At 49.5% G+C, this 16,338-nt stretch overlaps 1 pseudogene; it reads right to left on the bottom strand.

The window, feature by feature from the left end:
• Positions 1–14,989: 14,989 nt before the first annotated feature.
• LOC142265729 (U2 spliceosomal RNA) lies at positions 14,990–15,196 on the bottom strand (annotated as a pseudogene).
• Between the last annotated feature and the right edge of the window lie 1,142 nt (positions 15,197–16,338).

Genomic DNA, 16,338 nt, shown 5'->3' with positions numbered 1-16,338 from the left:
CCTTTTTAGAATCATCTGGATCCAACTTAAAAAACTGCCAGACTCGGGAAGACCTAACATTTGTACAGGCACCTTGTGTCGTGTTGTTGTTCCGGGGAACGGTTGCCTGACTTCTGCCTGGAGCCACCACCCTGCTTCTTACTGCCTGTTGGGATGCTACGCCTCCCTCCCCCTGTGCACTGCTGTCCTCGCTCTGCATATCCTCCTGCCAGGTTGGGTCAGTTACTGGATCATCCACCACGTCGTCTTCCTCTTCCGCACCCTGCTCCTCCTCCTGACTTCCTGACAATTGTGTCTCATCATCGTCCACCCCTTGTTGAGACACGTTGCCAACTTCGTGAGAACGTGGCTGCTCAAATATTTGGCCATCTGTACATACGATCTCCTCATGACCCACTTCAACATGAGCTGGCGAGAGGCCAGAATGTGCGAATGGAAACGTGAACAGCTCTTCCGAGTGTCCAAGTGTGGGATCATTAATGTCCGAGGACGTGTACTCAGCCTTGTGGTAGGAAGGAGGATCAGGTTCTGAAATGTGCGGTGCAGTATCACGGCTACTGACACTTGACCGTGTGGAAGACAGAGTGTTTGTGGTGGTGCCAATCTGACTGGAAGCATTATCCGCTATCCAACTAACAACCTGTTGACACTGGTCTTGGTTCAAGAGCGGTGTACTGCTGCGGTCCCCAAGAATTTGGGACAGGACGTGCGAGCGACTAGATGTGGCCCTTTGTTGTGGCAAAATTAGAGCTTGCCCACGACCTCGGCCTCTGCCTGCACCACCATCACGTCCACTTCCTTGTTCCTTGCCAACGCCCTTGCGCATTTTGCAATGCTGTGCTGACGTGTATTCACTAGACTTGGGCGTTATATCAAAGTTTGTGCAAATTGTGCACCTGTACGCTGCCACCGACAGGCACACACGTGCGGTTTTTAAATGCAAGCACGGACGCACTAAGAACCTAACAGGTATTAGGAGCAAAAATTAATGATGAGAACTCTGACACTATCAGCCACTGCTGACTGACGTGTATTATACACTACACTTGTGCGTTATATAATAGTTTGGTAAAAACGCACACAAGTGCACCTGTACGCTGCCACCGACAGGCACACACGTGCGGTTTTTAAATGCAAGCACGGACGCACTAAGAACCTAACAGGTTTTAGGAGCAAAAATTAATGACGAGAACTCTGACACTATCAGCCACTGCTGACTGACGTGTATTATACACTACACTTGTGCGTTATATAATAGTTTGGTAAAAACGCACACAAGTGCACCTGTACGCTGCCACCGACAGGCACACACGTGCGGTTTTTAAATGCAAGCACGGACGCACTAAGAACCTAACACAGGTTTTAGGAGCAAAAATTAATGACGAGAACTCTGACACTATCAGCCACTGCTGACTGACGTGTATTATACACTACACTTGTGCGTTATATAATAGTTTGGTAAAAACACACACAAGTGCACCTGTACGCTGCCACCGACAGGCACACACGTGCGGTTTTTAAATGCAAGCACGGACGCACTAAGAACCTAACACAGGTTTTAGGAGCAAAAATTAATGACGAGAACTCTGACACTATCAGCCACTGCTGACTGACGTGTATTATACACTACACTTGTGCGTTATATAATAGTTTGGTAAAAACGCACACAAGTGCACCTGTACGCTGCCACCGACAGGCACACACGTGCGGTTTTTAAATGCAAGCACGGACGCACTAAGAACCTAACACAGGTTTTAGGAGCAAAAATTAATGACGAGAACTCTGACACTATCAGCCACTGCTGACTGACGTGTATTATACACTACACTTGTGCGTTATATAATAGTTTGGTAAAAACGCACACAAGTGCACCTGTACGCTGCCACCGACAGGCACACACGTGCGGTTTTTAAATGCAAGCACGGACGCACTAAGAACCTAACAGGTTTTAGGAGCGACAATTGCTGAGAAGTCTGACACTATCAGGACTGTTTTAGACTGTGTACACCAGCCCCAGATATGATGAAGGCTGGTATACGGTCACCACTAGGAATGGCTATATACCCTGCCTGCCTGCCTGCCTGCCTGTATACTGCTACAATAGTCCTGACAAGGACTCTTTTGGTCTCTAGCCTGTATTCCAACCTGGCTATACCCTGCCTGTATACAGCAACAATAGTCCTGAGAAGGACTCTGCTACTGTACTCCGACCTGGCTATACCCTGCCTGCCTGTATACAACTAGAATAGTCCTGAGAAGGACTTTTGGTCACACTGTTTGCAGCCCTGCTACGGAAATAGCTATAAAGGGCCGCAAACCTTTCCCTGAAGCAGCGACCCTTTCCCTGCACTGACTGTCTGGATAGCTGTGCGCCCGCCGGTATAAAGGCTCGGTCACGCTGTGCAGGCCGGCCAATCACTGCAATTCCACAACTAACAGGGCTGGCATTGCAGTGGTCTGCCAGCCAATCCCTGCATGAGGGCTGGCTCTCAAAAGAGCGCCAACATGCAGGGATGAAGACCACGAGTACAGCACGAGTATCGCGAGATTACTCGGTCCCCGTCGAGTAGACCGAGTACAGTGATACTCGTGCGAGTACCGAGTAGTAACAAGCATGCTCGCTCATCACTATTTATTAGTAAAATGGCTTACACTCCCCTTTTTTCCACTTTTTTCTTCACTACTTTTATAAAGAAATTTTTCCTTTCTTTATTCTTAATGCAATTTTATATAGCAACACCACCATTTTTTGCCACGAACATAATTTTTCTTGTCCGTCATCCCGTTCACCCTTACAGGGTTGTGGACAGATGCACTTGTCACTACACTTCTAAGACTCAATACAGGGTCTGGAGCTCAATGCTCCCTTTTTGTTTTTTTTTTCTTCTTTTTTTTCTTTTTTTCATTTTGTCCTTCTTCTTCTTCTTTTTCTGATTTTTGTCTCAAAAAGCTGATGAAATTTGAAACACTATACCCCAGTGATTTTATAAATGTTTCTCAATATATCACTTGAGAACTTTTATGGCCGGTATTGTAACAGTTGACCATCCCGGCAGTATTTGAAATACAGCAGTCAGTCCTCTGACGTAGCTCCATATGTGTATATATAGAGGTTCTTCCTCCTTTGATTGCATACTGTTCTTTTTTTGCCCTGATGAAGGAGACAGTGATCTCTGAAACACATTGACCGGAAAAAAGAATAAAGAGATGAAATAATTAACATCAGTTTCCTTTGGTGACAGCGCGGCACGCACCCGATTTTCCTCCTATACGTTATTGCTCTTCTACTAGGGGCTGCGGCTGTTAGGTTCTTAGTGCGTCCGTGCGTGCATTTAAAAACCGCACGTGTGTGCCTGTCGGTGGCAGCGTACAGGTGCACCTGTGTGCGTTTTTACCAAACTCTTATATAAAGCACAAGTGTAGTGTATAATACACGTCAGTCAGCAGTGGCTGATAGTGTCAGAGTTCTCGTCATTAATTTTTGCTCCTAAAACCTGTGTTAGGTTCTTAGTGCGTCCGTGCTTGCATTTAAAAACCGCACGTGTGTGCCTGTCGGTGGCAGCGTACAGGTGCACTTGTGTGCGTTTTTACCAAACTATTATATAACGCACAAGTGTAGTGTATAATACACGTCAGTCAGCAGTGGCTGATAGTGTCAGAGTTCTCGTCATTAATTTTTGCTCCTAAAACCTGTGTTAGGTTCTTAGTGCGTCCGTGCTTGCATTTAAAAACCGCACGTGTGTGCCTGTCGGTGGCAGCGTACAGGTGCACTTGTGTGCGTTTTTACCAAACTATTATATAACGCACAAGTGTAGTGTATAATACACGTCAGTCAGCAGTGGCTGATAGTGTCAGAGTTCTCGTCATTAATTTTTGCTCCTAAAACCTGTGTTAGGTTCTTAGTGCGTCCGTGCTTGCATTTAAAAACCGCACGTGTGTGCCTGTCGGTGGCAGCGTACAGGTGCACTTGTGTGCGTTTTTACCAAACTATTATATAACGCACAAGTGTAGTGTATAATACACGTCAGTCAGCAGTGGCTGATAGTGTCAGAGTTCTCGTCATTAATTTTTGCTCCTAAAACCTGTGTTAGGTTCTTAGTGCGTCCGTGCTTGCATTTAAAAACCGCACGTGTGTGCCTGTCGGTGGCAGCGTACAGGTGCACTTGTGTGCGTTTTTACCAAACTATTATATAACGCACAAGTGTAGTGTATAATACACGTCAGTCAGCAGTGGCTGATAGTGTCAGAGTTCTCGTCATTAATTTTTGCTCCTAAAACCTGTGTTAGGTTCTTAGTGCGTCCGTGCTTGCATTTAAAAACCGCACGTGTGTGCCTGTCGGTGGCAGCGTACAGGTGCACTTGTGTGCGTTTTTACCAAACTATTATATAACGCACAAGTGTAGTGTATAATACACGTCAGTCAGCAGTGGCTGATAGTGTCAGAGTTCTCGTCATTAATTTTTGCTCCTAAAACCTGTGTTAGGTTCTTAGTGCGTCCGTGCTTGCATTTAAAAACCGCACGTGTGTGCCTGTCGGTGGCAGCGTACAGGTGCACTTGTGTGCGTTTTTACCAAACTATTATATAACGCACAAGTGTAGTGTATAATACACGTCAGTCAGCAGTGGCTGATAGTGTCAGAGTTCTCATCATTAATTTTTGCTCCTAAAACCTGTTAGGTTCTTAGTGCGTCCGTGCTTGCATTTAAAAACCGCACGTGTGTGCCTGTCGGTGGCAGCGTACAGGTGCACAATTTGCACAAACTTTGATATAACGCCCAAGTCTAGTGAATACACGTCAGCACAGCATTGCAAAATGCGCAAGGGCGTTGGCAAGGAACAAGGAAGTGGACGTGATGGTGGTGCAGGCAGAGGCCGAGGTCGTGGGCAAGCTCTAATTTTGCCACAACAAAGGGCCACATCTAGTCGCTCGCACGTCCTGTCCCAAATTCTTGGGGACCGCAGCAGTACACCGCTCTTGAACCAAGACCAGTGTCAACAGGTTGTTAGTTGGATAGCGGATAATGCTTCCAGTCAGATTGGCACCACCACAAACACTCTGTCTTCCACACGGTCAAGTGTCAGTAGCCGTGATACTGCACCGCACATTTCAGAACCTGATCCTCCTTCCTACCACAAGGCTGAGTACACGTCCTCGGACATTAATGATCCCACACTTGGACACTCGGAAGAGCTGTTCACGTTTCCATTCGCACATTCTGGCCTCTCGCCAGCTCATGTTGAAGTGGGTCATGAGGAGATCGTATGTACAGATGGCCAAATATTTGAGCAGCCACGTTCTCACGAAGTTGGCAACGTGTCTCAACAAGGGGTGGACGATGATGAGACACAATTGTCAGGAAGTCAGGAGGAGGAGCAGGGTGCGGAAGAGGAAGACGACGTGGTGGATGATCCAGTAACTGACCCAACCTGGCAGGAGGATATGCAGAGCGAGGACAGCAGTGCACACGGGGAGGGAGGCGTAGCATCCCAACAGGCAGTAAGAAGCAGGGTGGTGGCTCCAGGCAGAAGTCAGGCAACCGTTCCCCGGAACAACAACACGACACAAGGTGCCTGTACAAATGTTAGGTCTTCCCGAGTCTGGCAGTTTTTTAAGTTGGATCCAGATGATTCTAAAAAGGTCATTTGCAACACCTGCCATGCCAGCATCAGCAGGGGTACCAAAACTAGCAGCCTGACCACCACCAGCATGATCAGGCACATGTCAGCCAAGCACCCGACTTTGTGGGAAGTACAACAGAGTCGAGGAGCAGTGCTTGCTAATGTCACTGCTACGTCTTCGCTGGTTGTGCATGCGAGCCAATCCCCTGTCCATGCTGCCTGCGAACAAGCCTCCTCCGGTCCTGCACCTGCAGTTGCCTACTCAGAAATAACACCATCATCAAGCACGTCCTTGTCCCAGCGCAGCGTTCAGTTATCCATTCAGCAAACCTTTGAACGCAGGCGCAAATACACTGCCAACACCCCACATGCCACAGTTCTAAATGCTAACATTTCGCGACTGCTTGCGCTGGAAATGTTGCCTTTTAGGCTGGTGGAGACAGAAGCATTCCGCGACCTGATGGCGGCAGCTGTCCCACGTTACTCGGTCCCCAGCCGCCACTATTTCTCCCGGTGTGCCGTCCCCGCGTTGCATAACCACGTGTCACAAAACATCACACGTGCCCTGAACATTGCTGTTTCACCCAAAGTCCACCTAACCACAGACACGTGGACAAGTGCTTGTGGGCAAGGCCGCTACATCTCGTTGACGGCACACTGGGTTAATATTGTGGAAGCTGGGACCCAGTCTGAGCGAGGGATGGAACACGTCCTTCCCACACCAAGGTTTGCAGGCCCTACCTCAGTCAGTGTTTCACCCACACTCTACAGCTCCGGAATGTCATGCTCTTCAGCCTCCTCCTCCTCCTGCGCATCCTCATCCACTGTACCCTCCACACCAGTCCCAAGCTGGAAGCACTGCAGCACTGCCTCGGCGAAGCGGCAACAGGCTGTGCTGAAGCTAATCTGCATAGGTGACAAACCCCACAATGCAGAAGAGCTGTGGACAGCTCTGAAACAGCAGGCAGATCACTGGCTCACACCTCTGAACCTAAAGCCAGGAAAGGTCGTGTGTGACAATGGCCGGAACCTGGTGGCGGCTTTGAGGCGAGGCCAGCTGACACATGTTCCATGCGTGGCCCATGTGCTCAACCTCGTGGTTCAGCGGTTTCTAAAGTCATACCCAGAGCTGTCTGATCTGCTGGTAAAAGTTCGCCGCCTGTCTGCACATTTTCGAAAGTCACCTACTGCTTCAGCCGGCCTTGCCGGCTTTCAGCGCAGTTTGCATCTTCCGGCTCACAGACTGGTGTGTGATGTCCCCACGCGTTGGAATTCAACTCTGCACATGTTGGTCAGGATATGTGAGCAGAAGAGGGCAGTTGTTGAGTACCTGCATCACCTAAGCCGTCGGGAAATGGGTCAAACTCCACACATAACACCTGAGGAGTGGAGATGGATGTCCGACCTATGTACCATCCTCCAAAACTTTGAGGACTCCACCAAGATGGTGAGTGGTGATGACGCCATTATTAGCGTCACCATACCGCTACTCTGCCTTCTAAAACGGTCTCTGCTCAAAACCAAACATGATGCATTGCAGGCGGAGCGCGATGAGTTGCAGCAAGAAACAGTAGTGGGTGTGGGTGATAACACACAGCCCAGCCTCGTCTCATCACAACGTGCAGTGGAGGACTATGACGAGGAGGAGGATGAAGACATGGAGCAAATCTCCGGCCAAATTGAGGATATGACATGCACACCAGTCATATCCTCGGTTCAGCGTGGCTGGCCAGAGGACAGGGTAGATGAGGAGGAGGAGGAGGAGGAGGAGGACAGCATGTTCAGTCAACGTGTTGGTCAGGCTACTGAAGTCCTGGCTGTTAAGAGTCTGGCGCACATGGCTGACTTTATGGTAAGCTGCCTGTCTCGTGACCCTCGCGTTAAGAACATCTTGGCCGACAATCATTACTGGTTGGTAACACTGTTAGACCCACGCTACAAGGAGAACTTTATGTCTCTTATTCCCGAGGCGGAGAGGTCAACCAAAATGCAGCAGTTCCGGAAGGCCATAGTCACGGAAGTAGGCAAAGCATTCCCCTCACAAAACGCTAGCGGCATAGGTCAGGAATCAGTGGACAACCAAGGCGTACAGCCGAGAGAGGCACAAGTCCAATCCGCCAGAGGTAGGGGAACAGTCTTTAAGATGTGGGACAGTTTTCTCAGCCCCTCACGTACCACAGCCCCTGAGGTGCGGGGTAGTGCCACAAGAAATCCTAAGTTTGCCCAGATGCTCAAGGAGTACCTTGCAGATCGAACAACTGTACTCCGACATTCCTCTGTGCCTTACAATTATTGGGTATCCAAGGTGGACACGTGGCATGAATTGGCTCTCTACGCCTTGGAAGTCCTGGCCTGCCCTGCCGCTAGCGTTTTGTCAGAGCGTGTTTTTAGTGCCGCAGGTGGAATCATTACAGATAAACGCACCCGCCTGTCAACTGAAAATGCTGACAGGCTGACTCTGATCAAGATGAACAAGGGTTGGATTGGGCCAGACTTCACCACACCACCAGCAAATGAGAGCGGAATTTAAAGTTTGTAACGGGAATTTGCCATGTACCTCCAGTCACCCATGGGTACACACTTCTGGACTTTGGATAATCGCTGGACTGCTCCTCCTTCTCCTCATGCGCCACCATGATGACCGTTACAAGAGTTAGGCCTTTGTTTCAGGTATACCCCCAGTGGTAAATTTTTTCGCCCATTCTTTGCAGAATGGACATTACAACGACAGGAGACCCGCTCCTTTGCAATGGGAACAATGTTTTGAGGCCCTCATGCACGTCTCTATGCAGGGACAACGTGGAGCCTCCCAATTTTTGGCTGCCCTGCCAAAGGGCTATACTATAATACACCCACTTCCTGACAATGGACACTTAATGTTTTGAGGCCCTCATGCACGTCTCTATCCAGGGACAACGTGGAGCCTCCCAATTTTTGGCTGCCCTGCCAAAGGGCTATACTACAAAAGACCCACTTCCTGACAATGGACACTTAATGTTTTGAGGCCCTCATGCACGTCTCTATCCAGGGACAACGTGGAGCCTCCCAATTTTTGGCTGCCCTGCCTAAGGGCTATACTATAATACACCCACTTCCTGACAATGGACACTTAATGTTTTGAGGCCCTCATGCACGTCTCTATCCAGGGACAACGTGGAGCCTCCCAATTTTTGGCTGCCCTGCCAAAGGGCTATACTATAATACACCCACTTCCTGACAATGGACACTTAATGTTTTGAGGCCCTCATGCACGTCTCTATCCAGGGACAACGTGGAGCCTCCCAATTTTTGGCTGCCCTGCCAAAGGGCTATACTACAAAAGACCCACTTCCTTCCAATGGGCACTTCAGGTTTACAGGCCCTCATGCACGTCTCTATCCAGGGACAACGTGGAGCCTCCCAATTTTTGGCTGCCCTGCCTAAGGGCTATACTATAATACACCCACTTCCTGACAATGGACACTTAATGTTTTGAGGCCCTCATGCATGTCTCTATCCAGGGACAACGTGGAGCCTCCCAATTTTTGGCTGCCCTGCCAAAGGGCTATACTACAAAAGACCCACTTCCTTCCAATGGGCACTTCAGGTTTACAGGCCCTCATGCACGTCTCTATCCAGGGACAACGTGGAGCCTCCCAATTTTTGGCTGCCCTGCCAAAGGGCTATACTACAAAAGACCCACTTCCTTCCAATGGGCACTTCAGGTTTACAGGCCCTCATGCACGTCTCTATCCAGGGACAACGTGGAGCCTCCCAATTTTTGGCTGCCCTGCCTAAGGGCTATATTATAATACACCCACTTCCTGACACTGGACACTTAATGTTTTGAGGCCCTCATGCACGTCTCTATCCAGGGACAACGTGGAGCCTCCCAATTTTTGGCTGCCCTGCCTAAGGGCTATACTACAATAGACCCACTTCCTTACAATGGGCACTTCAGGTTTACAGGCCATCATGCACGTCTGTATGCAGGGGCATTGGTGAACCTCACAATTTTGGACTGCCCTGGCAAAGGAAAATACTACAAAGACTCAGTTCCTCAAAATGGGCACATTAGACTCAGAGGCCTTTATGTACGTCTCTTCTCAGGGACATCGGAGTGCCACACAATGTTTTACGTAAAATCTTTCATGTATTGATCTCAAAAAGTAACATACATTAGCTCTATCTCACTATTGGGTATGTGCCCTTAACATTTCCGCTATGAAAAATCATTTTGGTGTCATTTTGGAAGGTTTTCTGGTGAGTCCGTAAAAATGGCGTAAAACGCGGACAAAATTATTCAAAGCTGTGACTTTTGAGTGATAAATGCTTCAAGGGGTCTTCCCCATGCTGTTGCCATGTCATTTGAGCACTCTTCGGAGACTTTTGTGCCATTTTTAGGGTTTCTACATGCTGCCAGTGGTCATTTCACAAAAATACTCGGGTCTCCCATAGGATAACATTGGGCTCGGTGCTCGGGCCGAGTACACGAGTATCTTGGGAGGCTCGGCCCAAGCTTCGAGCACCCGAGCTTTTTAGTACTCGCTCATCACTACTAATAAACCTAAAAAATAAAAATAAATTGAATAAAAATCATGAATGTTGTGTTATAACAGGAAATTCGGTGTAAGAATGAATATCCGGGATGAGAGTTCAGCGAATGAGTTATAGAAATTGTTACAAAAAGGAGTGTGTACGGTTTATGCGTAAATTTTCAGAATGCGTACATGAAAATTATATGTATGTGAGAATGTCCCCCATGCTTTGTAAAAAGTTATTTATGAAAATGTAAATAAAATATATAAAAATGCCTAATTATTTATAATTTATGAGAAAGATATATATGTATGGAAGAATGTTATAAGGTGTCCAAGAACCATAAAGAAAAAGGGTGCATATATAATGTTAGAGGTCTAGAGTTCCACCAGGCTATATCACCCCTAAAGAAATAGAAAGAAGACCTTACTACCTGTGTACCCCAAAAAAAGCTATATTTCTTAGCCAGGATTATGGTGGAGATATGCACAAGTGAAATAAGAATATAAAGTAATACAATAAGATTATAAAACCAATATGTGTGCATTCATGCACCACCCGGTACGCTACCCTTGCCAAATTGCTCACTCTAGATCCCCACACGATCCATGAAGCCGTTCCCCCGGTCACACCGCCTGCTGCCGGTTCCCACTCATCCCTGGGGGAGTTAGGCGAGTGGTATCGAGAGCTACATGTCGGCACTGATGATACCCCCATACACCACAAGGAAGGGGTATACCGGGTGGTACAGGAGTATGAGCGGGTTTTTAGCAAGCACCCTCTAGATTTTGGGCAGATTAAAGGGGTTCAACACCACATCCCTACCGGTACACACTCCCCTATTAAAGAGAGATACAGGCCTATTCCCCCTGCGCACTACCAATGCGCCAAAGACATATTGAGGAACATGAAGGAGGCAGGGGTTATTAGGGACAGCTGTAGTCCCTGGGCCGCTCCGTTGGTGCTGGTTAAGAAGAAGGATGGCACCATGCGGATGTGTGTGGATTACCGGAAGATTAACCAGATAACGCATAAGGATGCTTACCCTCTGCCCCGCATCAAAGAGTCCCTGGCCTCGCTGAGAACCGCTAACTACTTCTCCACCCTTGACCTCACCAGCGGGTACTGGCAGGTGGCCGTGGCACCGGAAGACCGAGAGAAGACTGCCTATGGGACCGTTTTGCTGTACTTGGATGATGTGATTGTGTACTCACAGACGTATGAAGCCCACCTGGAGCACCTAGCCGAGGTGTTCGCGTCCCTTGCCAAGTATGGGATGAAGTTGAAGCCCTCAAAGTGTCATCTGCTGAAACCCAGAGTGCAGTACCTAGGACATGTGGTTGGTGCGGAAGGTGTCGCCCCCAACCCCGAGAAGATCACCGCCATCCAAGACTGGCCGAGACCGACCACAGTGAGGGAAGTGAGGCAGTTTCTGGGCCTGGTGGGATATTACTGTCGCTTCATTAAGGGGTACACAAAGATGGCTGCCCCCATGCAAGACCTCCTCGTAGGACAGACCAAGGGTGGTAGATCCCTAGTAGCCCCATTGGTGTGGGAAGAAAAGCATGAGGAATCCTTCCGCCAGCTGAGAACAGCCCTGACCGGAGAGGAAATCCTAGCGTACCCTGACTACAGCCGCCCATTCATCCTCTACACCGACGCCAGCAATGTGGGCTTGGGGGCTGTTCTATCCCAGGTCCAAGACAGAAGGGAAAAGGTAATAGCTTATGCTAGCCGAAAACTCCGACCGACTGAGAGGAACCCTGAGAACTACATCTCCTTCAAGCTTGAGCTCTTGGCACTGGTGTGGGCTATCACCGAGCGGTTCCGCCATTACCTGGCAGCAGCCAAATTCACCGCGTACACAGACAATAACCTGCTGACCCATCTAGATATGGCCAAGCTGGGCGCGTTGGAGCAGCGGTGGGTGACCAGGTTAGCCAACTACGATTTCACCATCAAGTACCGGGCCGGCCGTACCAACGTCAATGCCAATGCACTCTCCCGGATGCCCCACCTGTCGGAAGAGGGGCCAGAGGATGATGACCTCGAAGAGATCGAGTTGCCTGCATTTCACCGGCCATTCACTGAGAAGGTGCACGTCTACCAACAACGGGTGAACCTGGATCCGCTGCCCCGACAGGACTGGCAGGAAGCTCAGGACCAGGCACCTGCTGTCCGCCTGGTCAAGACTCTAGTGGAACAGGGTTCTGCTGGGATAGACCCTGCTGCCCCTGCCGAAGCCCAACATCTGTGGCAAGAACGGACCCGGCTATACCTACACCAGGGGAAGTTGTATCGCGAGCTGATTAATCCAAAGACTCACGAGAAGATCCGCCAGCTGGTGATTCCCCAGGCTAACGTGCCCACCGTCCTGCAAGCATACCATGATGGTGCAGTGCACTTCGGGTGGAAGAAGCTAGAGATGTTGTTAAGAGAGCGGTTCTATTGGAGTGGAATGCGGGAATCTGTGGAGGCCTGGTGCCGAGAATGTGGCCCTTGCGCATTGAGAAGGAAGGACGAGGCCAGCCAGAAGGCACCCCTACACCCGATCATTACACACCAACCGCTGGAGCTGGTTGCCCTTGACCATGTAAAGCTCACCCCCAGCCGAAGTGGGTACACCTACGCTCTGACCATCGTAGACCACTACTCGAGGTTCCTGGTGGTTGTCCCAGTTAAGGACTTAACCGGCCGCACCGCTGCTAAGGCTTTCCAGGCTTATTTCTGTTGACCGCATTGGTACCCGGAGAGGGTGCTTACCGACCAGGAGAGGCTGATTTGGGAGGATGGGCCTGGAGGAAAGGGATGGCCTAGGCCCGCCACTACCGTAACCGGTGGCGATCCTCCGGGGGTTCAGGGGTCCCCTTGGACGTGGGCCCCCTGAAAGAGACAGAACCCGCTCGGGCAACTTGGTGCTGGACTGGGGTCAAGGGGTGCTGCCCGCTTCTTAGGGGCAGCATCAGGGCCAGGTTGTTTGGGTGGGAGAAGAGCGGAAGCTGTACCGTTGTAAAATGTTTATGATGCTTTTACATGTTTTACCGTTTTATTCTTTTTCAGTTGTGAAAATAAAACCGGTGATGGACGGGCAGCCCGCGGACGGTCTGCATTTTGCTATAGGGGAATGTGGCGCCCTGGACAAGCCAGGTCGTCACAGGTACTACACCAACACACTCTACACTCCGGCTAGGCACACCGAAGCTAAACACAAATCCTAGTTGCCTTCCTCCAGGGGCTGATGTCCACACCAGGGGGTGGGCCAGGCGGTTGATCCCACCCACCGAGGAGTTCACAGTCCTGGAGGCGGGAAAAGGAGTCAGATTAGAGATCAGTTTTGGAGTTAGAGAAGTGAAGAGGAGAGGAGACTGACCGTGTCCGGGTGTGTGGCCCGGGCACTCAGCAAGGTTGGCAGACGGTGGTGACCTTCTGCAGGAGAGGCTGATTGGAGTGAACCGTACGGACCGGGGATGGGCGGTGGCCCGCCGGTACCAGATCGGGGAGTGAAGAGAAGCCAGCACCATCCGGCAGGGCCTACGGACCCCGACCAGGCTAGGAGTCGCCGTAAAACCGGTCAAATCCGTTAGCGACAGGAACCTCCAGGGTTTCCCAGCAGTCAAGACCCGATTGAAGGCAACAGCTCACACCGTAGAGGGAAGCACAGTCACCGCCAAGGCTACAGTTCCCAGGGCCAGAGCCTGCGGGCAAAAGGGGCTCCCTCAGCATCCATCCAAGCTGGGGAGCGGGTTACCGGTGGGAAGCCCGCTAGATTTTGGGGGAATAAAAGGGGTCCAACACCACATCCCCACAGGTGCACACCCACCCATCAAAGAGAGCTATAAGCCAATACCACCTTCACATTGCCAGTGTACCAAGGACATGTTGAGCAACATGAAGGCGGCTGGGGTTATCCGTGACAGTTGTAGCCTTTGGGCAGCTCTGTTGATCCTGTTAAAAAAGAAGGACGGCACCACTCCCCGTATTGAGGAATTGCTAGCTGCATTGAGAACTGCAAATTATTTTTCTACCCTTGATCTCACTAGTCACTATTGGCAAGTGTCCGTTGCTGAGGCAGACCGGGAGAAGACCGCCTTCGCCACCCCTATGGGTCTCTGCGAGTTCAAAAGCATGCCCTTCGAGCTGTGCAATGCGCCAGGAACCTTCCAGAGGCTGATGGAATGCTGCTTGGGACAAGATTTTAGGGTGTATAAAAAGGGAGATTAGATCCCGTGATCCCAACGTATTGTTACACCTCTATAAATCACTTGTAAGGCTACATCTGGAATATGGGAACCAGTTTTGGGCTCCACATTTTAAAAAGGACATTCAGAAGTTAGAGTCAGTTCAAAGGTGGGCAACTAGACTACTACAAGGAATGGAAGGCCTCCCATATGATGACAAGTTGAAAAAGTTATTAAGTGATTATTGGCTGCAATGGGGCTTTCTGGCTGGTGCCAGCCTCTCTTCTTAGCACACAGGAACCACAATCCCTACACCATGCTTCAATGGATTCTCTCATCCCAGCCCAGTAAAACTACATATTTTACACAGTCATAAGCAGCCAAAAGGGATCTATTCTATTCAATTGCAAATGATCTAGATAAGACTGAGAATAAGATACTGCACGGGACATAGCAGAGTTGGTCAAGTTGAGTGGAGATGAGTTTGCTATTTGGCACAGCTTTTTGCATCAATAAAGCAAGTAAAAGGTGTGAAAGATAAAAAAAAGGGTGAAAGTGTGAAAAGTGAATTGGCCAAATTGAGGTGCATATAAAGTTTTTGCTTTCTTTCAATTCACTAATGGGGCTCATTTGAATCAGGTGAATTGAGTTCTGCTTTTGGAAACTGGGTTAAGAAGGGGTGCACCGGTCCTGGAGGTACTGCAATACCAGGTCAATGCGTGGAGTGGACAGAGCAAGATTTTTTCCATCTCCTTGTTCTAAAAATCCATTTAATATATGGTCCCCAGAGAGGGGACGTATCAGATATTAAACTGATAAGAACAGATTTAATTTTTTTTTTTTTCTGTTTATCAGTAGGACTTCAAAATAACAAAGGTGATCGCCTCCCGTTGCCTGGGAACCGTCCAGGCACAAGAGGGCTATGTGTCACCAGAAGGCGCACACACTTCCTCAAGGCCGGCAGACGTGCAATCCCAGGCACCTTCCAGTACCGACCAAGGTAGCGTCCTCCGAAACTACACTTGATCTTAGCCAAAAGGCCGAGAAGCTATAACCCGAATTGGTTACGGCCTTGAGTGGCACCCTGGCCTATACCGGACACATCTTAGGGAGAGGGAGACAAACCCACGCCTACAGAAGACATTTTGTCACCCAAGCCAACCCTTGAAAAGGCTGTTTTGCAGAGCAAAAACAAGAAGAATGGTGCTTTTTGCAGCCGCCGCCCACTGCAATGAATCTGAATAACTCCTCCTTTTGGACACAAGCACCTCCCCTCCCCCTTGCAGTCTTTCCAATTCATGATACAAAAAGACGGACGGACAGGACAGGACAGGACAGGCTGCCTGACTTTCCGTCACTGCCACCCTTTGCCATCCTTGTCCGTAGAAAGCCCTTTCATCATCCCCAAACCCTAATCTTTTCCCTTCCCTTCCCAGATGCGTCTCACTCCCTTTCATTAGGAAGTGAGCGCAGCCTTTTCTCCGTTCTGCACATGCGCGACGTTAAACACAAATGCGCAGGCGTGCGTTCCATTACCCTCACTGCATTCCACTCCCATACAGGAAGTGGGCGCAGCTATTACTACGGTCGCACATAAAAGAACCCACGGCCACCACTGCACATAGCTGACTCCACCACAGGACACCCACTTCTACACCAACGCAGGTAAGACAGGATCGGCACCTCTATGCTCCCGTTACAATCAGGCTCAGTCACCATGTGATAACGCTCTCAACTCTTTAGTTGCAGGCTCCCCTTGCTTCACCTCCACTGGCTGTGCTGCCATTTCCTCTCCCACCTGGAAGGTATACTTTATTCCACTATTTTCCTGTTTCTCTCTTCCCCCTTTTCCCATAACCTACTTTTATCTACATTTGTGGGGTATCTATATGCTATTTACATCATAGTTTTATTCATTAATATGGAAGGGAAGAGTGCCCATGAGAGTGTTGAACTGCGGAGAGCAAGAAATTAAGCTGCTCCGATTTGCCACCATTGATAAGCTGTTCTCAGTAGATACACA

The sequence above is a fragment of the Anomaloglossus baeobatrachus genome, unplaced genomic scaffold (assembly GCF_048569485.1).
Source record: "Anomaloglossus baeobatrachus isolate aAnoBae1 unplaced genomic scaffold, aAnoBae1.hap1 Scaffold_276, whole genome shotgun sequence".
In the NCBI taxonomy this organism is placed as follows: Eukaryota; Metazoa; Chordata; class Amphibia; order Anura; family Aromobatidae; genus Anomaloglossus; species Anomaloglossus baeobatrachus.
Note: the sequence above shows the minus strand (reverse complement) of the source record. Positions and strands in the feature narration are given on the sequence as shown.